The sequence below is a fragment of the Puma concolor genome, chromosome A1, assembly GCF_028749965.1.
Source record: "Puma concolor isolate L17-30 chromosome A1, mPumCon1.1.hap2, whole genome shotgun sequence".
NCBI lineage: Eukaryota > Metazoa > Chordata > Mammalia > Carnivora > Felidae > Puma > Puma concolor.
Genome location: NC_141667.1, coordinates 105982027 through 105997541, shown reverse-complemented (window position 1 = coordinate 105997541; position 15515 = coordinate 105982027). Strand labels below are relative to the sequence as shown.

The 15515-nt window shown below is 41.1% G+C and overlaps 1 protein-coding gene across 10 annotated transcripts in view; it reads left to right on the top strand.

Annotated features, from left to right (window-relative positions):
- The window catches only part of LOC147584351 (uncharacterized), a 477282-nt gene extending 462344 nt beyond the window's left edge, over positions 1-14938 (top strand). For all 10 annotated transcript variants that reach the window (XR_015248644.1, XR_015248641.1, XR_015248642.1 and 7 more), the window contains one exon: positions 13862-14938. The gene's annotated coding sequence lies outside the window, so the exon portion shown is untranslated. The remainder of the gene's footprint in view (positions 1-13861) is intronic.
- The last annotated feature ends 577 nt before the right edge of the window (positions 14939-15515 follow it).

Below are 15515 nucleotides of genomic sequence, written 5' to 3'. Positions count from 1 at the left end.
GGATGACTATGTAGGATAGACATCCCCATAGGACGTTTGAAAATCCTGTGTTAAGATAGGAGAAGGTTTGCTCTCAGAAACTTTTCAGGGTAGACACTAAATTTTGTTATCATTTATATATTGGGATGGGGGAATGTACCACTTGACTTCTGATGCTATACAAGGCTCCACGAAGTCTCCTTTCGGCTTCAGAGTTGATCTGAAGTCATTATGTTCTGTCTATTTGGGGACCTAGATATCATATTTTAAAATAGCTTCCCACAGAGCAATTCAGAGGAGAGTACGATGTATCATTTAAGTACTAAATATTGACTCCTTCTACAAATGCAAAAGTACAGAGAGTTCCTTTTTTGTTTATCCTTTTATTACAAATGACCACAACCTGGTCAAAAAAAATTCTCTGTGGTAGAAGGATATCTGCCAACAAATGAGTCTGTTGAAAGGCCCACACCAAACCCGGCGTCGTAGGCCAACCCTGACCACAGCTGAGTGTTGTGAAGAGGGCTGACAGCCACATGGTCACCACCCAGGCAGAAGAGGAAGGCAGTGTGAAGTGTTAATGGAAAAATCCAACATCCTTCTCTTCCAATGGTGATGAGCAAAACCAAAATGGAGGTTTCCCTGGTAAGTTGTAAAAGAACACTCTAATTTCAGAATGGAAATATTTACTAGGCTTTTACATTTTTGTGTCTTTTTACATATTTCTTTCTGTACAAGAAATGTCTTTTAAAAAAATTTAATATTTATTTTTGAAAGATAGAGAGATAGTGTGAGTGGGGGAGGGGCAGACAGTGAGCCTGAAGCAGACTCTGTGCTGACAGCGGAGAGCCTGATGCGGGGCTTGAACTCACAAACCATGAGATAGATCATGACCTGAGCTGAAGTTGGACGCTTAACAGACTGAACCACCTAGGTGCCCCTGCACAAGAAATGTCTTTTCGAAAGCTCATGTTTGCTTGATGATAATTACTTGTCTCTATTGTTTTATGTGAAGAGTTCAGTTAGTTACTTTATTAGTTTCCTACAGCTTCCATAACAATGTGCACTCCATTGAGTGGCTGAAGCAACAGAAATTTGTTGTCTCACAGTTCTGGAGGCTAGAAGTCCATATGAAGGTATATTGCAGGTTTAGTTCCTTCTGAGGACCAGGAGAGAAGAATCTATTGCACGTTCTTCTTGCCCAGTTTTTGGTGTTTTGCTGGCAATCCTTGGCATTGCTTGGATTACAGATGTTATCATCCTAATCTGCATCTACACATGGCCTTTCCCTGTGTGCTTGTCTCTGTGTCCAAATTTGGCCTACAATTAACGACATAGTCAGATTAGGGCCCACCCTAATGACCTCATCTTAACTAATGACATCTGCAGTGATCCTACTTCCAAATAAGGTCACATTCAGTACCAGGAGTTAAGACCACAACATAAGAATTTTGGGGAGATATAATTCAACCCGTAAAACAGTTATCAAATACTGCACCGCACCATTCTGAAGGATTGGATCTGTGTCTTCTGACCTCTGAGCTCAGGCACGGGGTCTTAAACTTTGTAAACATTCAATAAATTAGGGTAGAATGCCTTAGAATTGTGGGACAAAATCCCCTCAAAAGATCCCAGTGACCTAGAACCAAAAAAGTACTATGAGAAATATTACTACAAGTACATTTCCTTTTTGAATCCAAGGCCTTGTATCTACACAACTCTTGGTTGATTATAAAGATTTCAGTTTCCAAACAAATCTTCATTTTCTAAGGGAAATAAAGTGTGACCAAATAATTCCAAAGGGAAATGAAGGGGGAAACACACACACACACACACACACACACACACACACACACAAATAAAGTAGGTTATGAGCAGTTGGGGAGCTCTTTCAGAGATTATGGAGACCTAAGACATTTCTCATGTCCACCAGCTTTAATTTGATCTAAAACAGACACAATAAATTGATAGATGAAATTTAAAAAAAATAACTAAAACAAGCAAAGCAGAAAAGCCGACAGGGTCAGCTTTATTAATGGGCAAACACTCAGTGGCCACTAGGGATGTCTCGTAAGAATCAAGTGGAAACTATTCATTCCTTGGGTTAAAATCAAGGTGATGTCTCTTAACCTGCCTTCTCACCTGGGAGAGGTTGGTGGCACTGAGCTGACTTTGTCAAGATAAGAATTGCAGTCTTGACTCCACCAGGTCGGCAATAGAAGAGTAATGCATTATGGTACTAGGCCACATTATAAATTCCATGGGCCCCAGGTGCTTTTGTCTTTGTAGGCCCCTTCCTCCAAAATAAACGCAAAAAGCAAAAACTGTATTTTATGACTCTGTTGGCGTAAAGACTGTTGTTACATTAATAGTACGTATTAAAACATGATTTTTGACCTAAAAGGTCATTTTTTTAAAAATCTCATTTCAAAAGCAATTAAAACATTCCTGTGGCCCCCAGAAGCATTTTCAACCCAAGACACTGTGCCCACTGTGAAGCAGGCACAAGTCCATTCTGCCTGGCCAAATCAGATGGGCGTCTGGAAGGTAGGCGTTGGACCTCTGTCCAGGTGTATGATGTACATGGTGGCTGAAAAGAGAAGAATGTCCATGGCTTCTCATAACCTCATCCAGTGAAGACACAGGGGTAGCCTTTTTCCTGCTTGTGAGGCCACTGGTGAGTGTGGTGAGAGGTAAGCCCTATACTCTGCCCGACTCCGTTAGCGTAGGAGAGAGGCCCTGCTTTCATCCACTTCTGCAGGCTTCAGGCTCCATCCTCCTTCCTCCTGTTCTCTCTCCACTTCTACCCTCTCCACATACAAATCAAAGAAGCAGCAGAGGCAGCCTGGGCAGGTCAGGTGGCTTTCGGTAGCAGGGGAAGCAGGAAAGGAAGATTCTCCTAGAATCTTTCAAAAAGGCATCCTTGTTGCAAAATGAAAGGGGAAAGGGAAGAGGAATCCCATTTGTCATTAATATGTACCAAGCCCTTTGCCGTGCATTTTGCATTTGCTATCATGTTTAATTCTAAGGACAATACTTTCCTGCCAGGAGGCATCCTCACAGCCTCTCCTGCAGAGGAAGGAAAGCAGCCTGTGAATGGCAGAGTCTACATTCGCCGTTAGCTTTTTTGAGCTCTCATGCCTAGATGTGGTATTTTACTGTCTACATTTTAGTTGCCAGTTTAGTTCAAGAAAATTTATAATGGCGGCCAGATAGTGTGAGGGGGAGGAAAATGTATTTTTTTTAATCCCAGACATGAGTAAGTGGCCTTTTACATCGACTCAGAAGATTTAAGTATCTGTATCTCTGCAGATTCATTCATTTTACCCACAATCCACCAGCAGCACCTTTGTGACATGCCAGTGATAGCTAGTAGAAATTCAGCATCTCCGGTCGGTCTGGTGATTGTCATAACCTTTTCTGTGCTAAATAGCTGGATTAAGAAAAAGCCCTGGTTTCCACCACTGGACCATGATCCTCTTTAAATTGTCTTTTATTTAAATTACAATACCTTTGCTTCACAAAATCTCCTCTGATACTTAACACAGCTTTACAGTAACAAACACTTAAACATATTGCCAGGCTTTGTGAATCCAATTAAGATCTCCTTAAGTGCATCGCTGTCTTTGTAATAAAAAAAGAAGAAGAAGAAAAAAAAACACTTCACAAACCCTCTTTTTGCTCAAGATTCTATTTGCTGTTATTTAGACCTCAAAAAACCAGATGCTAGATAGTCTCCCCTTGATATCATGATTAACTGGTTACTAAGCACAGAGTTACTGCATGTAATTTGCTCATTTTTTCATTATGTGGTTTTCTTTGTAAATAGCTTTACTACTTTAAAAAATTTTTTTAACGTTTACTTATTTTTGAGAGAGACAGACAGACACAGCACGAGTAGGGGAGGGGCTGAGAGAGAGAGAGACACAGAATCTGAAGCAGGCTTCAGGCTCTGGGCTGTCAGCACAGAACTTGTTGCGGGGCTTGAACTCAGGAGCCTCGAGATCATGACCTGAGCTGACGTTGGATGCTTAACCGACTGAGCCCCCCAGGCGCCCCTTGTAAATAGCTTTACTACTTTTAAAGAATTCCTTCCAAGCTCTTTTTCTTTCTTTTAAAAACATAAGTTAAATCATTCGCCTTTATGTAAGATGCAGGTTGCCCATGCCCCTCCCTCCCCCCTTCTTTTTTTTATCATAAAACACGATTTCCTTATTCCATAGGGGTGAAAGTACCCGTCAGAGCTTTGTAAAGGTTTTTGTTTCCTTTAAAAGTGAGATAGTTCATGCTCTGCAGGTCCTTGCCAACATAGATCTCAACAGGAAAGAATTTTAAAATTAACTTGAAGGAGTCCCGAGATGTGAAAAATACCATGCAGAAGGGAGAGGATTGTCCCAACATTATACAGGTGTGTTTCTTCAGTCCAACCTTTGGAGACCATCATGTGAGTCATACCTCCCCTCCCCCTCGCGTCTGTAACCTGACTTATCACTGTTGTTCCCCGCCCAAGTCAGGCAGAGCTCATTAGACACTGTGCATGCCGTAACTGTCCCCCTCACTCCCACGCCGCAGCCACCCCCCACCCCCTTCCCCCGCTGCCCCAAAGGTGTTATATATCTTCTCTGCCATTCTCCCTGCCTTCTCTGCCTTTGACCTATCAGCCCAATTCAATTGTACGGATATTTCTGCAAGTGTAGTAAACTGCCACACAGTAAACTGTGCTTTATGTCAGTTTGACTTAAAAGATTTTCTTTAACATGAATAACAGATCTAGCCTTCTCTCTAAAATAAGATTAAATATATAACATAGTATAATATAATATAACATAGTATGGTATTATAATTTATAATAAGGACTGTATATTTGGTTTTCATCCCATTTCTGGTAAAAAGCTCCTAAAACCCTTACACTTGCCTAAGCAATAACAATACCGTATTGCATGTTTGAAGGTTGGCGGGAGAGTAGATCTTAAAAGTTCTCACCACAAGGGAAAAAGCTTATAACTATATAAGGTGATGGATGTTAAGTAAACTTATTGTAGTGATCATTCCAATATATATTAGGTAATATTATATTCAATTATATATGTTACATATATAATTGAAGGTGTGCAACATGATTCAAAGCCTTATGTTGTATACCTTAAACTAGTACAGTGTTATATGTCAGTTATATCTCAATAAAACAGGAAAGATCTTTTTAGCAAGAGCATTAGGAGCATCTTTTGTTATAATATGTGATCTTTTGTTTTTGGCTCCTGAAAAAGTTGCAGGGTATAAAGGTGAAAGGAATCTTATTCATAACAAGCCCCTTGTAACCGCATCTGAGTTTCTGTTGAATAAATGACTTTCGGAAAGCCCCCAAGGATGGCACTGATCGCTGGGGGAACCAATCATAGTGAGAAAGTTGGGACTTTAAATCTCACCCCTCAACCTCCAGGAAGGGGAGAGAGTTTGAAATTTGAATCAATCAAATAATGGCTGGAGATTTAACCACCGATGCCTACGTAACAAAGCCTCCAGAAAACCCCAGAAAGATGGGAGTAGGGAAGCTTCTGGGTTGGTGAACACATGGAGGTGCTGGGAGGGTGGTGCCCCCGCCCAGAGAGGTCATGGAAGCTCCACTCCCCTTTCCACATACCCTGCCTTATACATCTCTCCTGTCTGCTTGTTCCTGAGTTCATTCTTTTCTAATAATGAATATGTGATGGGACTATAACTACGTATTCCCTTTGATCGATAAATACTCTCAATTACTATGCGAATCTAACTTTGGTTTTCATTTATGGACTAGCCCTAGCTTGCCTGGGCTCTCTCAGGACTCAGGCCAGGTTGGACCAAAGCTGACTGGCCAAGCCTCCAGAGGGCCAAGTAGTCCCTTATAACTGTAGTCATCGATAAAGGTTTTGGAACTAGTATCAGTGGATATATACTTGGCTAGTAATTTTCATCCTACTTAATGTCGTGACCCAACCTACTTTAGTCTGACTTTTTGATACTGTCTTGACTCCTCCACTTCACCCGGTACACTATGTGGTTAGAACCTCTTTTAATTAAAGTGAATTAAATTGTGTCCTGAGAATTTCATGAAATCTCACTTAAGGTCACTAAGAATCCATTTAATTTCTCCAAATCTTGGAATGTTAGCATAAAATTTGTATTTACCCATGATAGATAAATTTTTCAGTGTCTGAAAACTTACCATAGTTCACAGGATACGTTAGCAACTGTTCCGAACAGTTGGTTAGAAACACTTGATGAGCAGGAAGTTGGGGTTGCATATTGGATTTATTGCCACTAGTCACTTTATCAAGTATGCCTGCTTCTCCCAGCTAACTCTCTTCAGGCTTTCTAGCTCACGTGAGAGGAAAGATGTGTTGTTCACAGTTCTAGGTCTGAGAATCAGTTAGTCCTAACACCCTAGTGGATCACCTACAGTAACCAATCCCTTCAAGCTTCTCATTTATTTTTTCTGCTTCCTTTTTAGCATGAGTGACTAATCAGGTACAAGTTGACTCTTGAACAATGTGGGGGTTAGGGGCACTGACTCCCACCCCCCCCCCCCGTTGGGTCAAAACATTTGATTCCCCCAAAACTTGACTACTGATAGCCTCCTGTTGAACTTCAGAAGCATTATCATTAACATACATAGCCAATGAACACATATTTTATATGTTATGTAAATTATATATAGTATTCTTAAAATAAAGATAGGTAGAGAAAAGAAAATGTTATTAAGAAAATAATAAGGAAATAAAATACATGTAAAGAGCTGTACTGTATTGATTAAAAAAAAATCCACATGTAAATGGACCCAGATTGTTCAAACCTATGTTGTTCCAGTCAACTGTAATCATTATTGTAGGTATGTAGATTTAGTGAAAGTGTGTATGCTTTGAATGTAGCCAACATTTATGGAGACCCGTGTTTTTAAAATCGGGCAAATCTGGAAGACATGAGAGAAAACATGTCTGTGCTAACTGAGTTTGTAAACCTTGAAAATAAGAGAGTCATTTGCCCGCAGCAAATGATAGATTGAATTTCCCCCAAAGCGATGATTTTTATGAAAAGCAGACCTTGTAGAAAATGTTGGGAGATGTAGACATTTTTAAGATGTCTCTCCCTTTCCATTTAAGGCTAATATTTTTGGTTTGTTAGGCCTGGATATGTGGGCTTAGATGATTTTCACAAATAAATTAATAGCTGTATTTCAGTTTGATTCCCTTCAAAGATTATTACTCTAACTTAGCCTGTTTACATGTGAAAAGTCATCATTTCATTGTGTTCTTTTAGTGTTTTGAGAGTATTTTGTTGTTGTTTTTCGTTGTCGTTTTTCAATGAAGACACAAGGCTTGAGCCTCTTTAGAAAGGAGGAATGTACATAAAGACTCCTTTCACCGTGATGTATGTGGCGACATGAGTTTAAATGTTAGCTTCTCTGTCAATGTCAAAGTTTGAGAACATTTTTTGCTATCTGGGCACCATGATAGGATGGCACCCCATCTGTGCTCCACTCTACCCAGTGAGGATTGAAGTGTAGTTAACTAGAATCAAACTAATGAAAAACAGGATTTTGGTGTTGCTGGAATATGTAGAAAAATGTGGAGTCTAAAAAAATAATTCTCCCGCCAAGACAGCATTGAAGAAACTCGTTATTTTCCATCTGCCTATTTCTTGTTCTCAGGGTGAAGTGAAAGCAAAGTTTTAAAACTTTTGTCTCTACTGAAAAATAAATATACTTCAGAAAATCCCTATCTAGAGAATAAAGCAATTAAGAACTACCTGACTGTGAGGATCTCGCCCCAGCTCGACTGAAAGCAACATTTTCATTGCGTTGCATCAAGATGTGCGTGAGAATCAGCCTGCTCTGATCGGCCAACGTGCTGAGTGACTTAACATTTCAATAAATAAATAAATATTCAGGCGGTTGTAAAATATCCTCTGTAATTATAAACACGGGAGACTTTATGAGACGCAAGTGGGAGTTAAATGGCTCCGCAACACAAGGTCTGAGCAGTTGGTGTGCTTTGAAACTGGGAGACCTTGGGAAAATTAAATCTACCAAAAGACCATTACCATTTGTTTCCAAGGCTTGATGTTTTTGTAAAATTTTTTCAGCTCTCTAGTTTGGAAATACAAAGAGGTTTGAATTCATTTGATTCTAGCAGCATATGTAGGGTACCATCTAACATTAGGGCAACTTGAATAATTTTTTGAGCCAAAAGTTTAACTTCTGCTTTAGAAAGTTTACCTTCTACTTTAAAAAAGATATGTAGATGTTATTATTGCCTGCATTAATGTGGAAATTACTAATTGCTAGTTACTTTATTTTAATTAATCAGATTAAAAAAAATTTTTTTTAATGTCTATTTATTTTGAGGCAGAGAAAGACTGAGTACAAGCAGGGGAAGGGCAGAGAGAGAGGGAGACACAGAATCCAAAGCAGGCTCCAGGCTCCAAGCTGTCAGCACAGAGAATGACGTGGGGCTCAAACTCACAAACCGTGAGATCATGACCTGAGTCGAAGTCGGACACTTAACTGACTGAGCCACCCAGGCGTCCTAATTAATTAGATATTTAAACACTGGCTGCATGTGCCTAGTCCAAGGCTATGTAGTATTGGAAAAATTAACATTATATATGTTTCCTGATCTATGCTTCCTGGGAAGCAAGATTTTGGAAATAGTTTGATATGGAAACACTTTTTAAAACATTTTTTTAAATGTTTGTTCATTTTTGAGAGAGAGACAGAGACAGAGACAGAGACAGAGACAGAGTCAGAGCAGGAGTGGGGGAGAGGCAGAGAGGGAGACTCAGAATCTGAAGCAGGATCCAGGCTCTGAGCTGTCAGCACAGAGTCTGACACAGGGCTCAAACCCAAAAACCGTGAGATCATGACCTGTGCTGAAGTCAGACACTTAACCGATTGAGCCACCCCAGGCACCCCAACACTTTTTTATGTAAGGCACTAGATAGGATTTATTCAAGTCCCAAACTGATTTTGACCAAGTTCTACAATGTGATACAGAGAAAGCAATAGTTAGCAATCAAGAGGTTTATGTTGTAAGAAATATTTAGGTAGGCAATATAGATGATTTAAGAATATTTATAGGCCCAGAAAAATTGGTAGAACTTTGGTAGGTAGAGATGGCCAGAGCAGAGATGCACGGTAAATAGCAGAGAACTACCAGTGAATTTATGAATTATATCCCTGATTACCTTTTTCAAAGCATGTACGTATCATGTATCTGTCATTAGTGAAGTTAATGAATCAGTTAGTATCTCTCGATGATTTCTAAATAGTAGACTATTCCTTTCTTGATATGTGTATTATCCTAATGGTTGGCTTGCTCAATAAGCAGCTGTTTTTCTCACCAAGGGCTGTTAACACATGTAGGTGATAGTGCATGCTTTACCACTACACTAGCTCTCTGTGTACTTTTGACAGGATCAGCTACCTGATCTGTGAGGTCCTGTGCAAAGTGAAAGTGGGGTCTTCCTGGTCAAAAATTAGCATTAAGAATTTCAGGATCATGACAGGATGAAACCAAACCCAGCCCTTCTTCCTCCTCCTCCTCCTCTTCCTCCTCCTCCTCCTCCTCCTCCTCTTCTTCTTCTTCTTCTTCTTCTTCTTCTTCTTATCTTTTAATGTCTTTAAAGTTTATTTATTTACTTATTGTATGTAATTTATTGTCCAGGCCTTCTAAGTAAGGGGCCCTGTGCACCTGCACAAGTCACACACCCAAGAAGCCAGACCAGCCAATGGGGACAGCCAGAGAAGGTGGATGAACTCTGCTTAGTGCAGAACCTTCCAGCCTAGGGCACCCTGTACCAAATGTGCTCATCATGGCTGAGCAACCATTTACTAGTCATCAATCCTGACTAGTATATAGATAGAGCTATAAAGTGACACCAGGTGTGTAACTTTGTGTAATATTTATTTAACATTATATTCGCACAGACATGTATGTAAATAAATATGTAGAACAGAGTTCTGAAAACTTCTGGTATGGCAGCCTTGGGCAAATTAACTAGAATAAGATCAACTGTCACTATCCATAAATCATATTGTATGCCATGTTATATACATCATTCCACAAATACTCTCTCAGCACCCACTTTGTGCTAGATGATTTTCATGGTGTTAAGGATACAACAGAGAACAGACTAAACATAATCCCTGCTCTCAGAGAGCTTTTATACTATTGAGTTTCTGAAATTTTGACTAATTTGCTCAGGCTTTACTTTGTATTTTTGCTTTCATGTTGAAAAACCCCTGGTTTTCTGACTTTATTAAGACCAGAAGCTATTCTTGTCACTATTTAGAACTGAGAAGAACCAGGACTCTCTGGAAAAGAATGTGCGGAAAGTCTGCCCTTGAGAGATTTCCAAGCTGAGGACACTCCTCAGAGCACTTCCCGTGAGTCCAAAAGACTCATTTACTTCCAGAGATTCCTGGGAAAGAAGACAGCCCCCTTATCTTTGGTCAGAGGACACTTACCATAATCCTGAGTGACAAAGGATTGCCCTGAATGTCAACTGCATCCATCTTAGAGAAATCAACAACCCTTGCTTGTCACCCTTTCAAAGAATTTCCTGGTCTGGTTTGGCCTTTCTATGCCACATTCCATTCCAGAACCCCAGCTGAAATGTTCTCAAGGGCTGACCAGAGATTCCTCCTCCTTTCTCTGTGTTGGTACAACTTGACCGCTGCTTGACATCAAGGTCAACTGGAGATTGGGAACAGTTATGTAACTGCATTGTAAATTGAATTAGTGCTGTACATGAGCCCAGACCATGTAACCAGGGCAGCTCAAGGCAAGTGCAGCAACGTGTCCCCAGGAGACAGCATCGACAGCATCGCAGGAACTGCTTGCTGCTGAAAGGAAATCATGTATCACAGGAGAAAAAGAACACAACCCATCTCGCTCCAGTCCCTTCACAGTCTGGGCAGGCTGCTGCCCTGTCACGTGGGGAGGAAGACAGAGGCATTAAGCGCAAAGGGAGGTTGTGTATGGTGTCAGCCTGGCGGCTGGGCACTGACCGTAGCATGCATATGATACACATTCTTAGACTGAGAAAAAGAAGTTATTTTTTAATGTCAGAAAGGACACCACCCATAGACGGGAAAAAAAGGCTTACACGTGTGGAGGAAAGAAGCCTCTGGCAATCTTCTGTGCATTGGAGGATGGACAAGAGATTTTGTAGGACCATCCTCCTTCTGCTGGTGACCAGTTGTTTGGGGGAGAATATGTGCACACAGGTCTTAATGGCTAGAGATGAAACATTTTTGGACACCTTTGATGACCTGGGGACATTCTCCCCCAAAGTGAGATGTCATGCTGGAGAGAGGGAAAAATAGTAGGTAGGTTTTCTTTACTGGCAAATGAATACAGAGGTAACTTTGGCGGGGGCGGGGGGTGAGAAAGTACCAGGATCTTATCATGACCCTGGTATATGCTAACATGACCATCTTTAAAAGAAGGTGAGGAAAGGCAGAATAATGTAAGGCTGAAAGCTTGGCCTGTGTAGTCCAGATGGGACCTGAGCACAGCTTTATCTGATACTAAGTGCTTGATGTGAGGCCAGGTTCTTAAACCTCTTCCACATCTGCAAAAGGGAATTGTTACAGTACTGACCTCAAAGGGCCTTTGTGAAATTCAATAAAGTCGCACAAGATAGTATCTGAAAATTAGTAGCATGAGGACTTGCAAATACTAACTATAATAGCTAATAGTTATTGGATGTACTAAGGGGTTTCCACATATAACCCATTTATTTTTCATAATAATCTTATGAAAGGCTGAGAAGTTTAGTAAATTGCCCCAGGTTGCGTATCTACGAAGTGGCTGATCCAGGATGTGAAGCCAAGGCAGTTGGCTCTAGCATTCTTGCTCTAATATAGGGTTGTGTTAATGAAGGGATTATGGCTTGTGAAGGGGCAGAAGGGGCAAGGTGGGAACAGAATAAGACAAGCCCATAACTCTACGAATCATAAGTGTGAAGACAAATCGATTAAAATGACTCCTGAAATGATGGGGCATCTGGGTGGCTCAGTCAGTTAAGCATCCTACTCTTGACTTCGGCTCAGGTCATGATCTCACAGTTCGTGAGTTCGGGCCCCGCATTGGGCTTTCCACTGACAGTGCAGAACCTACTTGGGATTCTATCTCCCTCTGTCTCTCCCCCACTTGCTCTCTAGCTCTCTCTTAAAATAAATAAAAGAAAAACTTTAAAATAAAATAAAAAAAATAAAATAGCTCTTGAAATGAGTGAACATTGATTATAAGGGCCAGTCTCCTTTACTGGTTATTCTTTTGTGAGTCCATTACATGGTTATGATTCTCATGGTTCCATTTTTAGCCCCTTCTGTTCTCCACCTGTATACTTTGCCTGAGTGAGCATTCTATCCACATTTCTGCCTCCAAAACATTTCCATATGCCTACTAGGTATATTGCCTCTTATCTTCCCTCCTCAGATGTATCCTCCTCTCATGCTTGTACCTCTAACAAATGCCTGGATACCTAACAGGTATCTGTGACTACCTAACAGAGCCTTGCTGAGTTTCCCACCAGCAGTGAGGGGAGCGTGACCACCATTTTTGAAGATCCTCACCAGCCCTGAAATGTTTTTGCCATGCGGTAGGTGGGAAATGGCGTTTGACTTCTTTCTTTGGCAACTTCCTGACTGCTAACAAGATCACAGCCTGTCAGTTACGTACATTTCCTTCTCTGCCCTTCGGATCCATAGAGTGTTTGTCTTTTCTTCATTTTAAGAGACTTTTTTGGCATATTAAGAAAATAAAGATATTGTTTCACAAATACTTTTGTATATTATGGATCTTAAGGTAATTGTGTAACAAATACATTTCCCAGTATATTTTAAAATTTGCTTATGTCTTTTCCTACATGTTCAAAAAAATTTTTTTAACTTTTATTTATTTTTGAGAGTCAGAGATAGGGCGTTAAGCAGGGGAGGGGCAGAGAGAGGGAGACACAGAATCCAAAACAGGCTACAGGTTCTGGGCTGTCAGCACAGAGCCTGACACAGGTCTCAAACCCACAAACCGTGAGATCTTGACCTGAGCCGAAGTTGGACACTCGACTGACTGAGCCACCCAGGCGCCTCTCATTTTTAAAAATTTAGATACATAGTCTGTCTGGTGTTTATGTGTGGTATCTTTTATTTATCCCATTTTTTCCCCTTCTAGATATTTCAGCAGTAGTCATTACGTATATGCTAACTTCGGCCATGAATTAAAATGTCATCTTTGCCATATATTAAGTTCCCATGAGTACTTGGATCTGTTTTGTCCTCCCTATTCAGTTCCATTATTACATATCTTTTTGGGTGCTAGTATCATAGGTATATATGTACAACAAATACTAAGTTTTATTATCCGGCAAGGCAAGTACCCCAGAGGTATTTTGTTGCCCGTGTCTATTTTCCACCAGAATCATTGTGCTGGAGACATTCCCTCCGAGTGTGTGCCAAAGTGGCAGTGTTCTCTCTGTGAGCGTGATCAGGGGATGTTCTTTTGCCTTATCCCTGGAACGAGACAAAATGACACAATATATAGTAATTTAGGAGGCCATATTCATTGTAGTTCGGTGCATGAACTCTGGAGTCAGATTGCCCAGGTTTGCGCCCCCACACCAGCACCGATTAGCTCTGTGCCCTTAGACAAGTCCCTGATCTTATCTAACCTCAGTGTTCCTTATTACAGAAAGGGAGAGCATAATGGTACTTAACTAGCTAGGCTTTTAGTTAAGATTAGATGAGTTACTATGAGTGAAAGTCTTTAGCACAGTACTTGGCAAATAGTAAGTGCTCCATCCGTGTTGACTGCCTTGTTGATTATTCTGCCCTTCACTCTGCCAGGCCCAGGGATACAGCAGTGACAGGCAAGACCACTGCTCTCGTGGATCTTCCATGAACCAAGAAAATAAACAAGACAAGTGCAGATTGTGGAAGTCCTCTGGAGGAAATAAATGGCAATGTACTAGTGACTGAGAAAATGTGTCTCTGGGGAGGTGACACTGAAGCTGCCACTGGACAAATGAGCAGCCAACAGGAAGAGAGTACCCGGAGGAGGAAAAGTAGGTGCAAAGTCCCTGAAGCAAAAAGGAGCTCACTGTGTTCCAGAAACAAAATGAAAGCTGGATTGGCTTGACAATAGTAATGGGGGCCTTGGCTAGACTGGAGCCAGGCTTGTCACCTCTAGTTCTGGTGAGTAGAGGAAGGCAACACCCATTGCCCACAACTCTGTTTTAATCCACTGGTTTACCCCGGGCCTAAGGAGCATCCTGGAATCGAAGCCTGTTCACCATTAGGGTTCAGGCATCCAATGTGTCAACTAGATAGAGGTGGCCCCAGCAAGGGAAGACAATTTCAAAAAGTGAACCCAAATCAGAAAACAGTCCAAGCACTGCAGGAAAGTGAAGGTTCTAGGTTAATGATAAAGGACACCAGAAGTCATCCTGACCCAGTGTTGTGTTGTGTTGTGTCTGCTTGCCTGGAATAAAGGTGCACTGAAAGAAAGGTAGCATTAAATACCGTGGCATATCGGGATCCAAACATCGCTCTCTAGGGATCCCATGCCAGCACCAACCTAAGCTTAAGACTGGAGTGTCTCCATCACAGTCTGCAAGAACAGTGGCAAGATCTCCAACCCGGAGGCACAGCTGTCATCTTCGGGTTTCACCACATTGGGCACCATGGATTTGCAGCTCAGGGGAAGCATCTGTCACGATAAGAACACAGTTTTAAAAATAAAGGTTTGGGGCATGAGGGTGGTTTAGTCAGTGAAGCGTCTGACTTCAGCGTCGGGCTCTGTGATGACAGCTCAGAGCCTGGAGGCTGCTTCAGATTCTGTGTCTCCCTCTTTCTCTGCCCCCGCCCCCCCCCAACTCATGTGTGTGTGCTCTCTCTCTCAAAAATCAATAAACATAAAAATAATAACTAAATAAAGTTTTAACTTGGGATATCAAGAACACTGGTTGTTTCTGGCCAGTATTTGCAAGAAATGGCAAAGTCTAATTTAGGCACATATGAGTGCATCCCCAGAGATTCCTGGAAATATGTAGAGAGGGTTCTGTTAGACTGGTGTTCTCCATGAAGCAGGTGGGAATTTGACCATACGCATTTGTATACTGATGTTAGAGTGGTCCCATTACAGACAATGTAAAATATATCTGTATGTTTACAGTTGAGCTGAGAATCATTTTGGTGAGATGAAAAATGTCAGGCCATCTCATTTTCCTTTGAAAACACAGGAGTTTTTAAATCTCACCTTCATTTTGTTTCCTTATTGGTCTTCCTAGAAAGTAATCATGAGAAAACCAAGGTTGATATTTAAAAAATAGACCAGAAGCATAGGAGGTGTACTCTCAGCGTTTTATCTGAATTACACGGGGATGGCCTACTGGATGCCCCACAGAATGGGTACTCTCCTTTGCTCTATAGAAACCTTCCCAACCCTTCACCCAACTCCTACACTTGGTTTGTTATACTAAATCTAAGAGGAATTAACATA